Source organism: Bubalus bubalis, chromosome 1 (genome assembly GCF_019923935.1).
Source record: "Bubalus bubalis isolate 160015118507 breed Murrah chromosome 1, NDDB_SH_1, whole genome shotgun sequence".
Taxonomy (NCBI): domain Eukaryota; kingdom Metazoa; phylum Chordata; class Mammalia; order Artiodactyla; family Bovidae; genus Bubalus; species Bubalus bubalis.
The window spans coordinates 140,682,444-140,706,674 of NC_059157.1; the positions used below are offsets into that span (position 1 = coordinate 140,682,444).

Consider the following 24,231-nt stretch of genomic DNA (forward strand, 5'->3'; position numbering starts at 1 on the left):
TAACCGTTCAACTTCAGCTTCTTCAGCGTTACTGGTTGGGGCATAGACTTGGATTACTGTCATATTGAATGGTTTGCCTTGGAAACGAACAGAGATCATTCTGTCGTTTTTGAGATTGCATCCAAGTACTGCATTTCAGACTCTTTTGTTGACCATGATGGCTACTCCATTTCTTCTGAGGGATTCCTGCCCGCAGTAGTAGATATAATGATCATCTGAGTTAAATTCACCCATTTCAGTCCATTTGAGTTCGCTGATTCCTAGACTGTCGACATTCACTCTTGCTATCTCCTGTTTGACCACTTCCAATTTGCCTTGATTCATGGACCTGACATTCCAGGTTCCTATGCAATATTGCTCTTTACAGCATCGGACCTTGCTTCTATCACCAGTCACATCCACAGCTGGGCATTGTTTTTGCTTTGGCTCCATCCATTCATTCTTTCTGGAGTTATTTCTCCACTGATCTCCGGTAGCATATTGGGCACCTACTGACCTGGGGAGTTCCTCTTTCAGTATCCTATCATTTTGCCTTTTCATACTGTCCATGGGGTTCTCAAGGCAAGAATACTAAAGTGGTTTGCCATTCCCTTCTCCAGTGGTCTCCACCATGACCCGCTCGTCTTGGGTTGCCCCACGGGCATGGCTTAGTTTCATTGAGTTAAACAAGGCTGCGGTCCTAGTGTGATTAGATTGACTAGTTTCCTGTGACTATGGTTTCAGTGTGTCTGTCCTCTGATGCCCTCTTGCAACACCTACCGTCTTACTTGGGTTTCTCTTACCTTGGGCGTGGGGTATCTCTTCACGGCTGCTCCAGCAAAGTGCAGCCGCTACTCCTTACCTTGGACGAGGGGTATCTCCTCACCACCGCCCTTGATGACCTTCAACGTGGGATAGCTCCTCTAGGCCCTGCTGCGCCCAAGCAGCCACCGCTCCTTGGACGTGGGGCTGCTCCTCCCAGCCACTGCCCCTGACCTCAGACACTGAGCACCTCCTCTCAGCTGTCGCCCCTGACCTCGGACGTGGCACAAGAGAAGACTTTACACATGGACATCACCAGATGGTCAACACCGAAATCAGATTGATTATGTTATTTGCAGCCAAAGATGGAGAAGCTCTATACAGTCAACAAAAACAAGACTAGGAGCTGACTGTGGCTCAGATCATGAACTCCTTATTACCAAATTCAGACTTAACTGAAGAAAGTAGGGAAAACCACTAGACCATTCAGGTATGACCTAAATCAATCCCTTATGATTATACAGTGGAAGTGAGAAATAGATTTAAGGGCCTAGATCTGATAGAGTCCCTGATGAACTATGGAATGAGGTTCATGACATTGTTCAGGAGACAGGGATCAAGATGATCCCCATGGAAAAGAAATGCAAAAAAGCAAAATGGCTGTCTGGGGAGGCCTTACAAATAGCTGCGAAAAGAAGAGAAACGAAAAGCAAAGGAGAAAAAGAAAGATATAAGCATCTGAATGCAGAGTTCCAAAGAATAGTAATGAGAGATAAGAAAGCCTTCCTCAGCGATCAATGCAAAGAAATAGAGGAAAACAACAGAATAGGAAAGACTAGAGATCTCTTCAAGAAAATTAGAGATACCAAGGAATATTTCATGCAAAGATGGGCTCAATAAAGGATAGAAATGGTATGGACCTAACAGAAGCAGAAGATATTAAGAAGAGATGGCAAAAACACACAGAAGAACTGTACAAAAAAGATCTTCATGACCCAGATAATCACGATGGTGTGATCACTCACCTAGAGCCAGACATCCTGGAATGTGAGGTCAAGTGGGCCTTAAAAAGCATCACTATGAACAAAACTAGTGGAGGTGATGGAATTCCAGTTGAGCTATTCCAAACCCTGAAAGATGATGCTGTGAAAGTGCTGCACTCAATATGCCAGCAAATTTGGAAAACTCAGCAGTGGCCACAGGACTGGAAAAGGTCAGTTTTCATTCCAATCCCAAAGAAAGGCAATGCCAAAGAATGCTCAAACTACCGCACAATTGCACTCATCTCACATGCTAGTAAAGTAATGCTCAAAATTCTCCAAGCCAGGCTTCAGTAATACATGAACCGTGAACTTCCTGATGTTCAAGCTGGTTTTAGAAAAGGTAGAGGAACCAGAGATCAAATTGCCAACATCCACTGGATCATCAATAAAGCAAGAGTTCCAGAAAAACATCTATTTCTGCTTTATTGACTATGCCAGAGCCTTTGACTGTGTGGATCACAATAAACTGTGGAAAATTCTGAAAGAGATGGAAATACCAGACCACCTGATCTGCCTCTTGAGAAATCTGTATGCAGGTCAGGAAGCAACAGTTAGAACTGGACATGGAACAACAGACTGGTTCCAAATGGGAAAAGGAGTACATCAAGTCTGTATATTGTCACCCTGCTTATTTAACTTATATGCACAGTACATCATGAGAAACACTGGACTGGAAGAAACACAAGCTGGAATCAAGATTGCCGGGAGAAATATCAATAACCTCAGATATGCAGATGACACCACCCTTATGGCAGAAAGTGAAGAGGAACTCAAAAGCCTCTGGATGAAAGTAAAAGTGGAGAATGAAAAAGTTGGCTTAAAACTCAACATTCAGGAAACGAAGATCATGGCATCCAGTCCCATCACTTCATGGGAAATAGATGGGGAAACAGTGTCAGACTTTATTTTTTTGGGCTCCAAAATCACTGCAGATGGTGACTGCAACCATGAAATTAAAAGACGCTTACTTCTTGGAAGAAAAGTTATGACCAACCTAGATAGCATACTCAAAAGCAGAGACATTACTTTGCCAACAAAGGTTCATCTAGTCAAGGCTATGGTTTTTCCAGTAGTCATGTATGGATGTGAGAGTTGGACTGTGAAGAAAGCTGAGCGCCAAAGAATTGATGCTTTTGAACTGTGGTGTTGGAGAAGACTCGAGAGTCCCTTGGACTGTAAGGAGATCCAACCAGTCCATTCTGAAGTATACCAGCCCTGGGATTTCTTTGGAAGGAATGATGCTAAAGCTGAAACTCAAGTATTTTGGCCACCTCATGTGAAGAGTTGACTCATTGGAAAAGACTCTGATGCTGGGAGGGATTGGGGGCAGGAGGAGAAGGGGACGACAGAGGATGAGATGGCTGGATGACATCACTGACTCAATGGACGTTGAGTCTGAGTGAACTCCGGGAGTTGGTGATGGACAGGGAGGCCTGGTGTGCTGTGATTCATGGGGTCGCAAAGAGTCGGACACAACTGAGCGACTGAACTGAACTGATCTGGTAGTGTTTCATATGCATCACTTTCCATCCATTATGCAGTCTAATTTTTTTTTCTCTCAAAGTATACACAATGTGTTTTATTTCTTTGTTGATTATTACCTACTAGAATATAACATGGGCTTCCCTGGTGGCTCAGATGGTAAACAAACTGCCTACAATGCGGGAGACCCAGGTTCAATCTCTGGATTGGGAAGATTCCCTGGAGAAGGGAATGGCCACACACTCCAGTAGAATATAACACAATAAGAGCAGAAACTTTTCCTCTTTCTTCTTTATTTCTATATCCCCAGCATTTAGAAACAGTAGGAACATAGTAGGTGCTCAATAAAAATGAGTCAATGAGTAAACAAATGTATCACATACTTACTTATACTAGAAACTATGCTATTCTGTGTTCCAGGAAAATAGAAAGAAGAAGACAGTCTCCATCCTCCTGGAAATGACAATCTAGTAGAAATGATATACATATAAAGCACACATAGATAAAATATGCATATACAAACAATATTTTTAAAAGTGTAGTTAAAGCCAAATGCTGTTATCTAGTATTTTAGGAATCTATCTAGATTCAGTACATCTGGTGGTCTAACATACAAAACTCTTTACTACATGACAATGTCAGAGACTAAAAAACAGCGGAAATTTTACAGAGTTATTTATTGTTCCTGCTAGTTTTGGGAAAGAAAAGTTAGAACTCTAGGACACATATCTTTTGCCCAGTTTGGGAGGAAAGAACAAAGAACAAAATAAGACAAAGTAACTCAGAGAAAATGAATATGTACTCACTTAACTGGCATTTTTATTGACCAACATCCTGTTTTCTAAACTGCTAGAGAGCAAGGCTATAATTGTATCTAAAGAGACAAGGGGTAAAATGCTTGTAATGAATGGATAATTCATAGTCACATTATATATAAAAGTATAATTTTTCTATTACTGTAGTTTCAGTGACAGTTAAAATGTAATAAGGACTAGGAAATAACACTTCAGCTTTTATGTCATTGTGGAATCACAGATTCATCTTTTAAAAAGCAGCTTATCTTCTGAAAGGTATGTTTTCTGCTTTGTATAGAATATTTATTTGCATTCACAATCAACCAAATGACTTTGCCTTATGGAGCTTCAGCAAGGCGAATCTTGTTTCCTCCTCTGCTTGTTTCATTTGAAACATGAAAGCCTTTCACTCTGTGTTGTCTGTGTGGTAGTGAACACAACAACCAATATTTCAATTCTTGGGTTATCGTAAGTAAGATACTTCGCATTTCTAGAATAACTTGCATGGGAAATCTCAATTTGCTCTCTCTATATGAATTTTCCATCTCTTTGCTTCCTTGCACATTATTGTTACAATGCATGAAATGTAATCTGGAGCTGAACAGATTTGTATACCCATCTTCTATGTGCTAGTTCATCCTGGAGCAATGTAAGCCTTGAGAAGATTCTAGCCTGTAAGAATTCTACCTTAAAAGTGAAAAAGGGTTTTAATGTTCATGGGATAATAAAATCAATGAGTCCTAATATTCTTCACTCAGTTTGTTATGGCCCTCTATTAAAATAAATTTTAATTTCATTTTTTAAATAAAATAGATACACACATACACACACACATACATATATATACACTTTTTTTTTTTGGCTGCATAGCTTCTGGGATTTTTTTCCCTAACCAGGGAGAGGCAGTGGAAAAAGCAGTGAAAGCAAGTCTTAACTACTGGACAACCAGGGAATTCCCACATCTTATATTTCTGATGAATACCTTAGCTGTCAATTTTACATGAATTTACTGAAATGTCACCTCTATTCTTGGATATCTTTTAGAAAAGAATAGCTGATTACTAGCCTGGTATCATAGTGTGCAGATACAGTCTAATTATATCATTTCTTTGATGACTAATAGGTGGCAAGGTCCTTACAGTGGTCTTTCAGAGCACAATAAATAGAACTCTACAAATTATCCTTGTTGATAATTAATTAATCCTCCTCTTACAGTTGGAGATGATGCTTGAGTTCCTCTAAGCACAAAAGGGCTGCTCAGACCCTCGATTTTAAGGCTGACAGTATTTGATAAGATTAGTCATGGTTGGTTAAGTGGTACATAATTTTACAAAAAGAAGTAACAGAAAATGATCTTTTACTCTGAACTCAAATGTATATCAGGTTATCACAGCAGCAGCTCTAATGTGCCTAAGGCCTCACATACTATTGCCTGCATGTCTGCCTCACAGTACACTGCCTCGCTGTCTCTGTTCATTTCTCACATCTCGTTCTTAATCTGCTTTTTTGAGCTTCCCTACTTTTTTCCTTGTCTTGTGCATTCATCTTCTTTTCCTGGTCCCAGATTGTTCATGTAAATTAAGCAGAAAGTATATTTCAAATGTATATTTTATAGCTTCTAATATTTTTCCTACAGAAAATTTATCTTCCTATTGACTGTGTTAAAAACAAGAGAGTGAATTTAAAATTTTTTTCTTAATTTAAAACCTCTTCAATCATATGCAGATCTTGACTTTAATGAGTTGTAGTTTAAGTTGAAAAAAAAGATTACTTACTTCAGTAAGTAGTGTTCTAAGACTAGAGCTTGCCCATGTACATGTCCAACAAGTGATTTTGGGATAAATGCTCAATACACAAATACTCAAATTCTTGCTGTTTAGTTGCTAAACTGTGTTCGACTCTTTTGCGTCCTCATGGACTATAGTCCACCACAGGCTTCTCTGTCCATGGGATTTCCCAGACAAGAATACTGGAGTGGGTTGCCGTTTCTCTCTTACTACAGTATTTAATAGGTAGTTCTGTAGTGCACAGCACCCTCCAGATATAGGTAGGTAGGTATTCATTAAAACATACATTTCCAGAGGTACTGCTCATCTGTTTTTGCTCATCTTAATATAAAAATCTTGACGGTTACGGTTCGAGTTCACCTGGATGAGATTTCTATGTGTAACCATACCTAACGGGGTTCTTTAATTAAAACTCTTATGAACACTCAAAAGTGTTGAGAACTACATGTGCTTTATCTTACATGCTTCTGTTTAATGAACTCCAAAACAATGCTTCTTAAGCTGTAGTGTGCATACGATTCATGCATTTGCAGACTCTGGTTCAGCATGTCTGAGCCAGAGCTTGAGATGCTGCATTTCCAACAAGCTCCCAGGTAATGCTGCTGTGGCTGCATCACACTCTGAGCAGCAAGGGGCTAAAGGTAATGGGGCTTTGAATCAAAATTTTTGCTGTTACCCTTCAGTTCCTTTTCATTAAGAACCGTTGATAAGCCTCAGCTAGCATGGGTCTGGCCTGTATTCTCCCCTGTCATCTGAAATCCAGTAGGAAGATGAAATATTCATCTTTTGGGAACCTCCTTAAGTCCCTACACATCCACAGATTTATTTTTCTTTGGTTTTTCACTGACCCACTACAATACCTGCCCTCTTCTCTAAAGACTTAACACCAAGTAAAACTTGAAAATCTTGAAAGTGTGCCGACTTCAGTTTGAGGAAAGTTATTTCCTGGGTTCAAAATAAGGCGGGAGAACAGAATAGATAAATGGAGAAGTAGGGGCAAAATAAAAATGAGGATAAATGCTAAGAAATGGGATGTTTATCTTCCTCTCTGGTTTTCCTCTTCTTCTTCCTTTCTTTTTGCACTCTACTGTGGAGAGGAAGCAATTTTGTAGGTACGTAGAGCCTCAACTCCCACCACCTTAGCACTCGTTAATTTTTGAGATCTTTGTCACACTTTATGAAGAAGCAATTTTTTTCTCATAATAGTCAAAGGTCAAGTTATTTGAAGTCTAGGTTATCTGATATTGCTCATTTTGCCATTTAGATACTGTGCTTTGGGGGTGACTGAATGCCCTGGGGATTTTATCTAAAGGCAAATGAATTGCGTATTTACATTTAATGTTTTCTTTTTACTTTAGGGGAAAAAAATCAGGTAATTGCTGTAATTACTGCATTGATGCTTTAGTGGGGGCAAAAATGTAATCCATTACAAACTGGAAAATATATTAAAAAAATAAAGGTTTAACAAATTTCTTTATAAACTATTTCCTTTAGCTCTCTATTTTGTGAGCAGGTAGGATGGGGTATAAACTTGTCAGTTAAAGAGATTTTTAATACCTCTCAAGTTTAAAACTCACTACTTGGCTCCTTGGCCAGGCATCTGTATTCAGTGAACAAGCTGTGCAACCACCAAGAGTGGTCCTCAAAGAGAAGTTAGGACCCAAGTGCTTGAATGCTTCCTTTTCTTCCCCTTATGTTCTCCCCTCTTCCCCCAGGAACTGCTACTTCCTCTTTTGCTTTAAGTAGGCACAAACTTCCTTTACATCATATCCTGAGTTATCACTCCCATGACTCATGTTAAAACTCAATGGACTTAGTCTACTGCGTCTGGCTATCAAGTCTAGCCTTGCCCTGAACTAAATTACTCCCCAAACTTAGCAACTTAAAACAACAGCTGTTTAGAATTTCACATAGTTTCTGAGGGTCAGGAGTCATGAAGTGGCTTAGTTGGGTAGGTTACACTCCAGTTCTTAGGGACTAGAGTCTCTGAAGACTTGAGTGCAATTAAAGGATTCGATTCTAAGCTCAGTCACATGGATGCTGGAAGGAGGCTTCAGTTGTTCACTTGAGGCCCTTTCTATAGAGCTGCTGACCACAGGGCTTCCCCCAGAGTGAATGATCCAAGAGACAGCGTGACCAAGATAGGAGCTGCAATCTTTTATAACCTAATCTCCAGAATGACTCACTTCTGCTATATTCTATCCATCATGTAGATCCATCTTAGCACAATGTGGGAGGGACAAGACAAGGGTGTGAATACCAGGAGACTGGGATCAATGGGGGCTCGGCTGGAGGCTGGCTACCACATTTTCTGCCAGTGATCCTCAATGGGAGCAGCACTGCTTTACATGGTAGGAAAATTCTTGCTTGGGTGGGATGGTCCCAGGCACTGTTGGACTTCTAACATCCCTGACCTTCACCCACTAAATGCCAACAGCACTTCATAATCAGTGACAATCAAATATCCCCCTCAATATTTCCAAGATGGCCAGTGTTCATGCCCCACTGATAACCTACCCAGTATGAGAGTCAGGAGGACTATGCTTTGGGAGTTACTGAGAGTAAAAATATATGAGTATTTTATTTTCAGAAAGACGACAACTGTGGCACCGCCCCTACTCCTGGAAACCTGCTCACTCTTGAACTTCGTGCTTCCCCTGCAGTATTTTCAAGTTGTCTTTCCATCAGGAATTTCAGGCAAAGCTTGTCCACTCTCAGCTGTCTCTCTTCTTTGTGCTCAGGGCTGGGGGCACTGCTGGAAAAGCTCATCCACCTCTTGGGAGGGGTGTGCTCCAAATTCACTCCTACAACATCTGGATCATTAGCACAGCCCCAGAACTCCCGCTTCCCTGGTCAGCTGTGTTCCTCAGTCTCCACAGCATCTTTATAAGTCTTTTCCTCCATTTACATGAAACCGTCTGCTCCATTTCTTCATACTTCTACCTCACCCCAACTGCAGATGACCTTGCCTGCTACTTTGAGGCTGCAGACAGGAATGCCCATACTTTCCTGCCAGCCCTGCCCCGCTCACCTCACCTGTCTTTATACCTGTGCATACCTTCCCTTAAGACTAACCTCTCTACCTGTACTTAGGTTCTCATCACTTTGGGCCTTTCCAAGCACTTTCCTCTAACAATTACCCACCCTATATATTCCAAGATTGATATTTTCATTAAATACTTCCCATTTAACTATCCTTAAGACTCTTTAAAAAAAAAAAATCCTCCCTCCAACTCTCCTTTCCCTCCCTGTCCATTTTTCTCTTATCCTTGTTTTCCTGCTCACAGCCCATGTTCTTGAAATAACTCTGCACATTTTCTGCAGCTTCCTCGCCATCCTTCCCTCTCAACTGACAATAGTCTGCTTTGGCCCACACCTCTCCTCTGAACCTACTCTCAGGTCACAAATGGCCACCGTTTTGCTAAATCTCATGAACATTCTCATTTCTTATCTGACTTGACCTCTCAGCATTTCACACTGTGCATCTCTCTCTGAAAAAGCTGACTTAAAACTCACTCAAAAAACTAAGATCATGGCATCTGGTCCCATTGCTTCATGGCAAATAGATAAGGAAAAAGTGGAAACAGTGACAGATTTTATTTTCTTGGGCTCCAAAATCACTGTGGATGATGACTGCAGCCAGGAAATTAAAAGACACTTACTCCTTGGAAGAAAAGCTGTGACAAACCTAGACAGCATATTAAAAATCAGAGATATCATTTTGCCAACAAAGGTCCACATAGTCAAAGCTATGGTTTTTCCAGTGGTCATGTACAGATGTGAGAGTTGGACCACAAGAAAGACTGAGCACTAAAGAATTGATGTTTTTGAATTGTGGTGTTGGAGAAGACTCTTGAGAGTCCTTTGGACAGCAAGAATATCAAACCAGTCAATCCCAAAGGAAATCAACCCTGAATATTCATTGGAAGGACTGATGCTGAAGCTGAAGCTCTAACACTTTTGCCACCTGATGCAAAGAGCTGACTCACTGGAAAAGACCCTGATGCTGGGAAAGATTGAAGGCGAGAGAAGAAGGGGACAACAAAGAATGAGATGGTTGGATGGCATTACCGACTCAATGGACATGAGTTTGTACAAACTCCAGGAGATAGTGAAGGACAGGGAAGCCTAGCATGCTGCAGTCCACGAAGTCTCAAAGAGTCAGACACAACAGTGACTGAGCAACAACAACAATCTCTCCCTTCTCTGCTAGAATGCCTGCCCTCTTTCCTTGTCTTCTACTCAACCGCATTCTCCTAGTTTCTCTCCTGTACCTGCTGTGGCCCCTTCTCAGTCCCCTTTTGGACATGGTTTCCTCTGCCCTCCTTATAGATCAGTGTCCTCAAGTCTCTGACCTTGGTTCTCTTCCCGTCTCCCATTACCTACGTTGCCTACGTGATTCTATCCATTCTCCTATCTACAATGAATGTTTACATGCTAATAACCTTTGAAAGCATGCCAGTGACTCAGAAGGCACTCTTGAGCCTCAGACCTATATTACAGAAAGTCTGCTGGATGTCTACACCTGGATGTCCCACAGGTATCTTCATTCAGTCAGGCCACATTTGAATTCTTCTCTTCATCTCTCCTCCAAAACCTGCTCTTTCTCCTTGACTCCTTTTCTCTGACCCTTAGAGCCAATCAGTAGGTAGATCCTGAACATTGTACCTGCCCCAAACAATTCTCAGCTCCAAGGGCTCATTTCCAGTTGCACTGTCACTAGCTGAGTTTGGGTAGCCTTTACTCTTTGGATTACCACCAAACATCCCAACAGGTCTCTTGGTTTCTAATCTTCACACTGAACCCACAGCAGTATTTCTGAATCTGTAATCATGTCCCTTCCCTCAGCCCTGTTTACCATTCTTTACTGACTCCCTTGGTCCCCAAGATATAAAGCTTTTTCACGGTCTGGTCTTTCTCTCTCTCACGTGTCTGACTACCACTCCTTGCAGCATACCCTTCAACTACAATGAACTATTTGTAGTTTTATAAGGTCGCTTGCTGTGTCTTGCCTCTGAACTTTTGCAAATACTTTTCTCTGTTTTTTTCCCTTTTGGTGGGTTAACTCCTAGTGATGACATTTTTAAAGGTGCTTTCTATGGTCTTCTTGTAACAGTGTTAGATGTTCTTCCCTTCCTCTACCATATTAAAGGTTTGTCTAATCATAGCACCAACCATACCTTAATTGTTTATCCACCCTTAAACTTTAGGGAAGAGCCCCTTTCTTCTTTGTGGAGTCTAGACAAGGTCTGATGAGTATTAATAATAAATAGCTATTAAATAAAGGAGTAAATCACTCTATTAACATGTATCACATGAATGGCATATGATGGAAACATAAATATTGATTGAATCTGAACTTTGAGTGAGGGGAATATTAGAAAGTTAAGAGATGAGAACTTCCCTATAGCTCAGATGGTAAAGTATCTGCCTGTAATGCAGGAGACCCGGGTTCGATTCCTGGGTCAGGAAGATCCCCTGGAGAAGGGAATGGCAACCCACTCCAGTACTCTTGCCTGGAGAATTCCATGGACAGAGGAGCCTGGTGGGCTACAGTCCAGGGGATCACAAAGGGCCGGACACGACTGAGTGACTAACACTAAAAACTAAGAGATGAATTTAAAAAGGATAAAGAGCCAAAGAGATATTCCTCCTTGTATCATGTGTTGGGGCCAGAAAGTCAGATGTTCCTTTATCCTCACTCTTTATCTCCTTTGGCAAGGGGAAAGCATCTACCACTTAGAGAAGCCACTGTTGACCTTGGTGTTGCCATTTCAAAGACAAGATTAAAAACAAAGGCTGAGCCAGGATGGGAAAAATAACTGTTCTTTGGTTTCTTTTCACAGTTCAGGTGCAAAAGAGGTAAAGACTCAAATAGAGGAGAAAACATTTTAAAAATGCAGCAATTTCCTGGGCTGAAGTCTAAGAAATATTTGCTGTTTAGAATTTTTAGTGTTTATTTAGGTGGATATCTTGAAACAAACAGGCTTACTACCTTATCCTGCAAGTTCAAAAAAAGGCAAATCAATATATTTTCTAATGGTAATGTCCCGCCTGCCTTATTTATTGAAGAAAAGAGTGTACAGTTACTAGCAACACCCACACATAAGTAAATGAAACACTGTTATGCAAGAATCTGAGGAACGCCAACTAAAAGAGCAGCCTGGTATTAAAAGATAAACAGAAACGACTCCCTCTTTTAGTTGTACTTTCCCTTGTACCTCAGATCTCCAACAGATTTAATTTCTCTCTTTTGTCTTTAGAACTGGGGAGGAGAAATCCTGGATTTGGCAGGCGTTGAACTTGGAACCCACACTGACTCAAGCCGTGCTGTTGGTTCAGATGATCCTTGAGGCCAGTAACACTTCCAGCCCCAGGGAAACCTCTATTCCAAATTTTTCCCTTACTCCACAAGGGAATTCTTTTTGCAAAAGGCTTTGGCTGTTCTTAAAGCTTTCTCTCATTTTGTCTTTTAAAAAGTTTTGTGGGGTTGGAACGTTGCAGGTTTTTCCCCTCCGTCTTCACCCAGATGTTTCTGGTTCTCAGGATGTACACCTGTGAAGCTGGGTCACTTGGGACAAATGTTTGAGTTTTATTTACAGCAGAGAAGAACGTGGTCTTCACGTGCAAATGTTCAAAATGGTCATTTTGTTCTCAGGGACCAATGCTAAGACCTACTAAGATAGAATGCGTAGGGACAGAAAAAAAATTCCATTAAGGTCAAATTATCTGTTAAACATTTTTTGAGTGTCTACTTTGGTTACCCAGCACTATTCTATCTGGGTGCTGGGAATACAGCAGTGAGGAAAAAAAAGAAGTAAAAGAAAGAGACAAATCTTTACCCTAATTGGGGAAGGAGATAAGTGAAGATGGATATATTAAAAAACAAACAAGAAAATACAGAATTTGTTAGATGAAATTATCCTGAACTTTGAAAGATAAATTCATATATTGACATGCCAGCTTTTTGCCATGAACGTGGTCTCCTTGTTTCAATGAAGGATTGATATATTTGAGGTGTCTCATATAATACCTGACATGTAGTAGTAGGTGCTCAATAATTTTAGTTTCTATTCTTTTCACAGCTCAAACTACCAATCCATTTAAACTGTCTTTGCACAATGTAAGACTCACTTTTAGCAAAATGCATCACTTAACTTCAAACTAGAGAAACTAAGTGCAGTCATGATAGAATAATTCATATCATCAAAAGTTACTGTTAGTCACCCAATTCATTCTAAATCACTTTCATAATAAATATTATCAAGAAGCTACTATTTATCAAGCCCAGTGACAGGCAATAGGAATACAGAAATTATGGAACCATCATCCCTGCTCTCAGGAGATTAGATAGGGTAGCAATAACTCTAAAGTAAGGTTGTTGTTGTTCTTCAGTCACTAAGTCATGTCAGACTCTTTGAGACCCTGTGCACTGCAGCATGCCAGGTTTCCCTGTCCTTCACTATCTCCTGGAGTTTGCTCACCTGTTCATTGAGTTGGTGATACCATCTGACCATCTCATCCTCTGTTGCCCCTTTCTCCTCCTGTCCTCAATCTTTCCCAGAATTAGAGTCTTCCAATGGATATTCAGGGTTGATTTCCTTTAGGATTGTCTGGTTTGATCTCCTTGCTGTCCAAGGGATTCTCAAGAGTCTTCTCCAGCACAATTCAAAAGCATCAGTTCTTCAGTGCTCAGCCTTCTTTATGGTACAACTCTCACATCTGTACATAATGACTGAAAAACCATAGCTTTGACTATACGGACCTTTGTTGGCAAAGTGATGTCTCTGATTTTTAATATGCTGTCTAGGTTTATCATAGCTTTTCTTCCAAAGAGCAAATGTCTTTTAATTTTGCGGCTGCAGTCACTGCAGTGATTTTGGAGCCCCCAAAATAAAATCTGCCGCTGTTTCCACCTAAAGTAAGGTAGCATAAAAGTTCCATGGACAAATGCAGTCTTCTGGGAGCCCACGGCAGGAAAAGATATGTTTTGTATATGGAGGGAGAAAGGAGGAAGAGCGTGAAGAGGGGCTTCAATAGGTAGATATCCCCTGGGATGAGCCATCCAGAACTGAACAGAGTTTGCCTGGCAGGGCAGGAAGCCAAGAAAGCCCACAGAATATCTGGGTCTCAGGAGTTGTCTGGTTTGCCTAAAGCACAGAATATGCAATGTGTGAGATGGACCTGGAAGGGAGCTTGGGATCACAGCATGAGTGTCTTCAATGACAGGGGAACATCTAATATTTCACAAGGATGGTACTGTGGCACATTTTGAGATTTTTTAAAAATTTTATTTATTGAAGGATAATTGCTTTACGTAATTTTGTTGCTTTCTGTCACACCTCAACATGAATTAGCCATAGGTACACATGTATCCCCTCCCTTTGAACCTCCCACCCATCTCCCTCCCCATTCCATCTCTCTAAGCTGATACAGAGCCCCTGTTTGAGTTTCCTGAACCATAGAGCAAATTCCCATTGGCTATCTATTTTACATATGGTAATAAAAGTTTCCATGTTACTCTTTCCATACATCTCACCCTCTCCTCTCTCTGAAGAATTTATTTACAATGGAGAAACAGACATGGAGAATAGACTTATGGACATTTGGGGATTTTTGAGCTGAGAAATAACAGGATCAGCTATGCATCAGACAGCAAGCAGGCAATGAGAAGACCAGTAGGAGGTGATGGAGGATCTTAAAAAGAAATGAGGATTTTAAGTAGGGCATAGCTGTGGGAATTTATAAAATTTTCTATCAAAATGATCCTGTTTTACTGTCTTTGTGGGACTTGCCACTATCTGGAATTACCTCGTTCATATGTTCATTTATGGTCTTTCTCCCTCACTACATTACAAACTCCATGAGCGCAGGGACCTTGTCTCTCCCTCTTTTTGATGCCTTCCTGGTGCCTACAGTGGTTCCCAGTCCACAACAGGGATTCTATAAATAAACATGCTGAGTGAACGAATGACTCATGTGGAAATAGAATTGATATGACTTGAAAAACAACTGATGCAGAACAGGTGGGAGGCAGAAGCATGGAGATGCTGTGAAGAGAGTTTCCACATTGGTCTCAGGAAGAATGTTTAACATACAGCCGGACTTATTTCCCATATATCAACTTATTTTCTTTTGCATTTGTATATCTTTAAGAGATGACACTTTCTTTATAATGACTCCTTATTGTTATTGTCATCACCCATTTGTTTTGTTTTATGGTTTTTGGTTAAAGTCTTGGCAATGAAGTTTGTTTTTCATTTTGCATCATGAGTGCTTTCGGAGGAGGAGACCCTTTCCCTCTACCATTAATAAATTATCAGGGCCCCTGGAGAAGTATACCATGAGTTGGAAATGTTTGTCTACAATCAGTAAGAAAAGAATCTTGGGCTTGGCTGGCTGCAAATTCCTACATGAAAAGAAGCTCTCAAGTTTTGATAAACACTGCTTCCAAGATTTGAAATTTTTTTTTAATGAAGTGGTATATTTTCTGAGTTACTGTTATACTAAAAGCAGAGACAAAGCAAGGATTTCAAATCTGATATAGAAGGAAAGGGTAGGTCAAAGAAGAAACTTGGTCAGAGAACTGGAAAAGATTAAAGAACATGTGACTTGAGGTTGATTGTTGATAAGTGAATTTGTAGCCCCTAGGAAAGTGGAAAATACAAGGAATTCTAGGGCCAAGAATTATGGAGCCAGGAATTAGATAGAAATGACTGGCATCCATCTGCTATGTGAAGTGGCCTTGTTCTACCTGGGGTTGAGCTAAAAGATAGTACCTGCACTGTGAGCATCCAGGGAAAGGATATAGTGGAGAAACATTCTCTTAGAGGCATTTCATGATAAAGGGGAATGGTGGTGGCAGGAAGTTCTAGAAGAAGCTTGCTCACCCAAGACCAAGCAGTGTTAGGTATGTAGAGAGATTGACAGTGCTAACTGGTACAGCGGGGTGGATTATGATTACCTCTATATATCACATTGCACAACTCTAGGGGGCACTACTCACTTGGTAGCATATGTAAATGGGATTGTGTTCCAAGGAGCAACAGTCACATAGAAATGGCTCCAATCACCTAGACAATATTCTCCATTGCGCTATTCCAGAATGGCCCTCCAACCTCCTGAAATAGTACAATGAGGTGTACTGTCTGCTAGGGAGATGGACATCTTGGATTTTGGTGTTAGGATTCTTTGAGTTTCAAATAGAAACTCAACTCAAATAGCTTAAACAATAGAGATGATGTATGGGTTCACTGCTGTGCATTCTGGGGACAGAGCTGGCCTCTGCTTCCCTCTTGGCATTGCCTTCCTCTGGGTGTTAGCATCATTATCTCCTGTTTCTTGGTTTCCTTGTGCTTTATGTGTGTGATGAGGGTAGGAAGGGGTGCGTTTGTGTGTTGGGAGTGTCTTCATGTGAGTAACTTTTTTTGGCAACCTCCCCTCCCCCCAAGACCACATGAAAAAGTAAAGAAAACCCGTTTATTCTAGGGAAGGCATATTGTTATCTTCTGGATTATGGAGGATGTGAAGATGACATATGAAATGTGCATGAAAGAACTTGAACAGGATTGCAGGTGGGCCATTAACTATCACATATGTTAAGCTATATGTTAAAAATAACTTCCTTAAAACATTTTTTTCTTCCTTGTTGTGAAGTAATTCTATTATATTCTCAAAGAAACCTGACGTGAAAAATTCTGTTTAAAAGTCTTCTTTCAAGGTCAGTTTGCAGACTTAATTAATATGGATTGGTGAGTGATTATGCAATTCTAGAAACAAATATTACTGGATTCGGTTATAATGAGTATTTTATAGAGAAAGTCAATACACAGAGTGTGTTTTCAGTCTTTGTCATCTGGTTCTAGTCTCTGTTTGGCAACAGGATTTTATACGTGGCTCTGTTAGTGCAGCCAAAAACCTTGCATACTTCACAACTTGCCGCTCTTTTCAAAGATTTAGTTAGAGACTGAAGCTTATAGCACATGCTGCTGGATTAAGCATCCAAAGTGAGAGTCTCATGGGCCTAAAATATCTCTTGTACCCACACATTTCCTGGTAGGCCAAACTTCACAAAATAAACATAGATGACCTCTCATCCATCCAGTCTTCCGGAAAGTTTAGAAATGATGCAACCTTTTGGCAATATGACATGACACATTGCTTTACTTGTGCAGAGCATGAACTTCCTTCATTCTGCACAACCCCAGACAAACAAGCATTTACATTAGCACTGCCCAGATTCTGAAACAAAATCTTATTGACTTTAATGAAACTAGACATTAAATAAGTGGCCTCACTTTGGAAAGAATGAGTTGACATGTGACAACAGGGGAAGTCTTGTGGTTGCTTCATAGTGACATCCAAGACTTTTGAGAAAGTAGAAGCTAGTTTTGCTGTCAATACCTTGGTTTCCTTTCCTTTCTTCATCCTGCCCACTGCCACCCCCCCAACCACCCCGTGTGCAGGAATAACAATGTCTGGAATCAATATAGTGCTCTGCTTCTGAAAGGTTGAGCAGGCTGGCTCGGCTCTTTCCCTCAGAAGGAGAGTGTGAGCTATGAGATCTCCTACTTCTCCTCTGCCTGACTTTGTCTCTCTACCGTTAACCTAGCTCTCAACTCAGTTTCTCTTCCTGGAATGGCTTATTCTGGTTTCTCTTATTCAATAAATATAAATAAATCATTGATTTTTGAATTAGTGTGCCATGTGTATCTCTTAACGCTTTTTGATGATTCCAAGTATTTTTTCGTTGCCTCCAAGAAGGGATAGATGTGCCCTCACTGTTTCCAAGGGGTTTTTGTTTTGTTTTTGAAGATTTTCTTTCCTCTGAAATTGCCTGATTCCTCATTTTCTCGACTCCTAAGAGATAATCTATGCTTAGAAGTGTCATGGTGTCATTCATGGTATATAACTAGGTAGAAATTGGTCAAAGAACTCTGGACAAAGATGATTTCAAACTATTTTACTTATAAAGCTGTTTGCACTCAGTTCCCAACCTATGTCTCCAGCCTGTTACTCCTTGTAATGCATCCCATATGACAATACTCCTCAAATTTTACAAAGTGAAGAACCCGCTGTTTTCATTTCCCATCTGTCAAGGCCAGCTATGTGGTCCTACTGTGAAGGACTAGTGTGCAGTTTGGGCGACCTATCTACACACAAACATGATCACCTTTGCTCTATATCCTGTCCAAGAACTAGAGGCCAACAACCACACAATGTTAGGTTGCTAACATTTCTACAGCACACTCTCTCCTTCTTTCCTTGTACCATCATAGATAACAACCCACAGCCCACTAACTACCTTTGAGCAGCACAGCCATTCTACCAGGTTCTTATCATTTTTTTTAACAAAGCTTGATTTTTATTGCTTTTGAAATTTGACCTAGGTGTTCTCAGTCCGGGTGCCCTCATTCTCCTTGCTTTGCCTGGCCTGTCCCTACTTGTCTTTGAAGGTCCACCTAAAATTTTTTTTATCAAGAAATAATTCATGTAACATTTACCATTTGTAAAATTCAGTGGTTTTTAGCACATCCCTAATGCTGTGCAACCATCACCACTACCTAATTCCAGAACATTCCGGTCACCCAATAAAGAAACTCTGTACCTATTAGTGGTTACTGTCTACTCCCCTCCCCCTTTCTCCCAGCTCCTGACAACCACTACTTTCTGTGTGTATGGATTTTTCTATTCTGGGAATTTTGTATTAATGGAATCATACAACATGCAGCCTTTCATGACTGACTTTTTTCACTTAGTGTAATTTTTTCAAGGCTCATCCAGATTGTAGTGTGTATCTGTTCTTCACTCTTTTTTGTGACTGGTTGGGCTTCCCAGGTGCCTCAGTGATAAAGAATTCATCTGCCAATGCAGGAGACTGGGGTTCCATCTCTGGGTTGGGAAGATCCTATGGAGAAGGGAATGGCAACCCACTCCAGTATTCTTGCCTGGAAAACTCCACGGATAGAGGAGCCTGGTGGGCTACAGTCCATGGGGTTGCTAAGAGTTGGACATGACTGAGCATGCATGCAATATTTTATTGTATGGCTATACCACATTTTACAATGGTCATCTGAGTTAAATTCACCCATTCCAGTCCATTTCAGTTCGCTGATTCCTAGAATGTCGACATTCACTCTTGCCATCTCTTGTTTGACCACTTCCAATTTGCCTTGATTCATGGACCTGACATTCCAGGTTACTATGCAATATTGCTCTTTACAGCATCAGACCTTGCTTCTATCACCAGTCACAGCCACAGCTGGGTATTGTTTTTGCTTTGGCTCCATCCCTTCATTCTTTCTGGAGTTATTTCTCCACTGATCTCCAGTAGCACATTGGGCACCTACTGACCTGGGGAGTTCCTCTTTCAGTATCCTATCATTTTGCCTTTTCATACTGTCCATGGGGTTCTCAAGGCAAGAATACTAAGGAATGATGCTAAAGCTGAAACTCCAGTCCTTTGGCCACCTCATGCGAAGAGTTGACTCATTGGAAAAGACTCTGATGCTGGGAGGGATTGGGGGCAGGAGGAGAAGGGGACGACAGAGGATGAGATGGCTGGATGGCATCACTGACTCAATGGACATGAGTCTGAGTGACCTCTGGGAGTTGGTGATGGACAGGGAGGCCTGGCATGCTGCGATTCATGGGGTGGCAAAGAGTCGGACACAACTGAGCGACTGAACTGAACTGATACCACATTTTGCTTTTACTTAACAGCAATTAATGGATATTTGGGTTGTTTCCACTTTTTGACTATTACAAATAACTCTGGTAACTATAGATACTGTCTTTATTATGGACATATGTTTTCATTTCTCTTGACTATACTGACTATACATTCATTTCTCTTGACTTGAAGTCCAATTGCTGGATCATATGGTACCTCTATGTTTAACATTGTAAGAAACTGCTAAACTCTTTCCAAAGTGTCTACATCATTTTACATTCCTACCAGAAACATGAATTCCAAGTTCTCTACATTCTTGCCAACATCTATTATTTTCTTTCTTTTTGAAAAAACTATAGCTCTTCTAGTGGGCACCATAAATATTTTTCTTCTGGGATTGCATCTCTGATTCTTTCTCCTCCCAGAAAGAATCAACCCCCTTTTACACTTGGCTCTCACAAGAATATATAATACAGTAATTACAAGAATAACCAGTTTTGGAGACTGTGGGTGCTAGGTACTATGCTAAGTACTTTACATGTGTGAGCTCATTAAATCTTCACACAATCTTTTATGAAGTCAGTTTTATTATCTGCATTTCACAGATGAGGGATCAAGCAGAGAGGGTAAATTCTCTAAAATCACACGTCTACAAGAGTGAAAGCTGGGATTTGAACTCCTGGGCATATTCAACCCCAGAGCCAATTCTCTTAACTCTTAGGCTTTCTATAAATGGAAGTTACTAGTATTACATTCTCTATTTTAGAGCAGGCCCATGCTGTCCTATTAGAACTAGCAACAATTAATTTCTAAAGATTTGGTGGAATTTTAGTTTACTCGAGAGAATTGCAGCAAAGTGCTGTCAACAGTTCTCACTTTTCCATTCAGAATCTTAACAAGATAAAAAAATAAATTATCCCAGTCCTAAAGTTTACATTTGTATGCAGGTCAGGAAGCAACAGTTAGAACTGGACATGGAACAACAGACTGGTTCCAAATAGGAAAAGGAGTTCGTCAAGGCTGTATATTGTCACCCTGTTTATTTAACTTATATGCAGAGTACATCATGAGAAACGCTGGACTGGAAGAAACACAAGCTGGAATCAAGATTGCCGAGAGAAATATCAATAACCTCAGATATGCAGATGACACCACCCTTATGCCAGAAAGTGAAGAGGAACTAAAAAGCCTCTTGATGAAGGTGAAAGTGGAGAGTGAAAAAGTTGGCTTAAAGCTCAACATTCAGAAAACGAAGATCATGGCATCCGGTCCCATCACTTCATGGGAAATAGATGGGGAAACAGTGGAAACAGTGTCAGACTTTATTTTTTTGGGCTCCAAAATCACTGCAGATGGTGACTGCAGCCATGAAATTAAAAGACGCTTACTCCTGGGAAGGAAAGTTGTGACCAACCTAATTAGCATATTCAAAAGCAGAGACATTACTTTGCCAACAAAGGTTCATCTAGTCAAGGCTATGGTTTTTCCTGTGGTCATGTATGGATGTGAGAGTTGGACTGTGAAGAAGGCTGAGAGCCAAAGAATTGATGCTTTTGAACTGTGGTGTTGGAGAAGACTCTTGAGAGTCCCTTGGACTGCAAGGAGATCCAACCAGTCCATTCTGAAGGAGATCAGCCCTGGGTGTTCTTTGGAAGGAATGATGCTAAAGCTGAAACTCCAGTCCTTTGGCCACCTCATGCGAAGAGTTGACTCACTGGAAAAGACTCTCATGCTGGGAGGGATTGGGCGCAGGAGGAGAAGGGGATGACAGAGGATGAGATGGCTGGATGGCATCACTGACTCGATGGACGTGAGTCTGAGTGAACTCCGGGAGTTGGTGATGGACAGGGAGGCCTGGCGTGCTGCGATTCATGGGGTCGCAAAGAGTCAGACACGACCGAGCGACTGAACTGAACTGAAAGTTTACATCATACCCAGTATCTAAAACCATGCAAAATGTCATTTGTTTATCCCCAGTCATCTACCAATCCTATCATACAAATGAAGACATTTGTTGCCATTTGAGGCAACATGGATAGACCTAGAGATTATCATATCACATATATGTGGAATCCAAAATATGATACAAACATACTTATTTACAAAACAAAAACAGACTCACAGACATAGAAAACAAACTTATGTTTACCAAAGAAAAGAGGGTGGAAGAGGGATGAATTATGAGTTTGGGATTAGCAAATAAAAACTACTATATAGAAGACAGATAAACAATAAGGTCCTGCTGTATAGTGTAGGGCACTATATTCAATATCCTTAATAAACCATAATGGAAAAGAATATATGTGTATATATATGTATATTTAAAACTCAATCACTTTGCTGTACTACAGAAATTAACACAACATTGTAAATCAACTATACTTCAATAAAAACATAAACAAATAAAGACATGTATTGATTTCATCTTTGAGTTTGATCTTGAAGATGACTAGTAATATGTCTTCACCAGTTGATATATGCCACTAAGATATTCTTTTCTCTCTAGTGATCTTCTCCTTCTCTTTGGAAAATAAGAGGATTTAAGATACCACTTCACTACTAGGAAAACCTTTGTCATCTTTTGCTCTTATACTTTTTCATCACACATAAGCCCTTATTATTATGTTATTATTGAATGTTTCCTGATGCATGGGCATAGGCTCTACCTCTTATTAGAGGGATGTAAGTGTATGTGTGTGTGTGTGTATCTAATGTCTATAGATCCAGCTGTATTCTGCAGTTATCGTAATAATAATTTAAGGTGTGTTTTACTATTACTAATTTATAGAAAAGGCAATGGAGGTATGGAGAAATTCAGAAATTTGCCTAAAATCACAGCTATAATAGTAAACTAAATCTTATAATAAAGGGCTTATTTAACTTATTTGATCATCAAAACCTTCCCTCCCCACATTAAAAAAAATTCTATAAATAATTCAGGAGTCTGTGTAACACAATCTCCCTTCCCCCAACTTTTGTTACCCCCTGTGAAGCCTTCCCAGAAGGAGTTAATCACTTCCTCCTCCTTCCTGCTTGGGTCATAGTGTGTCATAGCATTAAGGATGTTCTGTTGTAATTTGTTTGTTTACATGTCTAACTTTTTCCGAGGGCAAGGGCCATGTCTTATTTTAATTCGTATCTCCAAAACTAAAAAGTGCCCAATCAATGTTTATTGTTTGAATAAATTTTATTGATACCTGTCACAGTCATATTTGACACGCATAAATTACTCAGAACCCCTGGTGAGGACAGCGACGCACAGTGCTCTGACACAGGGAAGAAGGAAAATAAGCTCAGCACATTTCTGTGTTTCTTGAGATGAAAACCCAACATCCATAAATATCTTTAGTTAAGGAGGCCCTATGGTTAGTGTGGGCTCTGGATTGGCATGTATTCTCACCAGACGAATCTGCCAAGATGAAGATTCAACTTATTTGAGTGAGCATATGCCAGTATGACTTCAAAGAATAGGCTATTATGCCATTCTGGTCTGTCCATTTTTAAAAAAATTCTTTTCTTTTCGAAAATGCTTTGTTTTCTTCTCATGCTTTGATCCAGCAGCAGAATTGCTGCTGAGTCATTTCAGTCCTGTCTGACTCAGTGTGACCTTATGGACTGCAGCCTGCCAGGCTGTCCATGGGATTCTCTAGGCAAGGGTACTGGAGTGTGTTGCCATGCCCTCCTCCAGGGGATCTTCCCAACCCAGGGATTGAACCCAGGTCTCCCACATTGCAGGCAGATTCTTTACCAGCTGAGCCACAAGGGAAGCCCAAGAATACTGGAGTGGGTAGCCTATCCCTTCAACAGATCTTCCCGACCCAGGAATCAAACCGGGGTCTCCTCATTGCAGGCAGATTCTTTACCAGCTGAGCTATGAGGAAGCCCTCATTGTCCACACTCTCCTTCTGTACTCGGGTCCATGACCTGACTCCCTTATTCCCCCAACCTCTGACTTTTCCTAAGTCCATTTCTATGTTTGCTCTCCAAACACATTCTAGGTCACCCTTCTGTTTTCATTATGCATATCAGCTACGCATGTTGCTATGGATTAATACAACATCCTCATGAAGAAGGACATTTCACACAAGTCAACTGATATACCTCAGGTCCCACAGGAAGGTGAAAACTAAACACAGAATCCAGATTTCCTGACCTATATTTCCCACTAGTTTTCACTCTCACTGTATTTTTTATTGTTGTTATTGTTAAAACTTCATGTGTTAACACCCCACCCACCTCAACAAAACTTTATATGCAAAGAGAAAGACATGAAAAGTTCTCTTTCCACAGACGTTCATGGAATGGAAATTATGAAGAAAACTGTGAAAAGTCTCCAAGTTATACTCATTATTTGTCCAAAGGGCTAGGCTAGGTTAAATACACAGGAAAGGGTAGGCTTCTTACCTCCTGAGGGTGGACCCAAGTCATCTGAAGAGGCCATTCTCTGGCCATCCCTGAAACTCACGCAGGTGGTGATCTCATCTTTCTCTGAGCAAATGTGGCCTTTACTAAAAGGGCAGACACCCCCCAGGGAGCAGGCAGGCGGGCCAGGATGTGGGGAGGGTGATTCAGCAGGTAACAGCAGTTCCTCTCAAGCCTCCCTGCAGAAACACCCAAGAGGCTGACCCTCTCAGACAAGTTTCAGGGAGAGAGCCCAAACTCCTAGCTGCACGTACTATTTCCCTCACGGTGAATTCTCTGTTTGCCCCTTT

At 40.7% G+C, this 24,231-nt stretch overlaps 1 long non-coding RNA gene across 1 annotated transcript in view; it reads right to left on the reverse strand.

The window, feature by feature from the left end:
• LOC102414166 overlaps positions 1-24,026 on the reverse strand; it is a 60,204-nt gene extending 36,178 nt beyond the window's left edge. Inside the window, exon 1 of the long non-coding RNA XR_328421.3 lies at positions 23,924-24,026. This is a non-coding gene — a long non-coding RNA (uncharacterized LOC102414166). The remainder of the gene's footprint in view (positions 1-23,923) is intronic.
• Between the last annotated feature and the right edge of the window lie 205 nt (positions 24,027-24,231).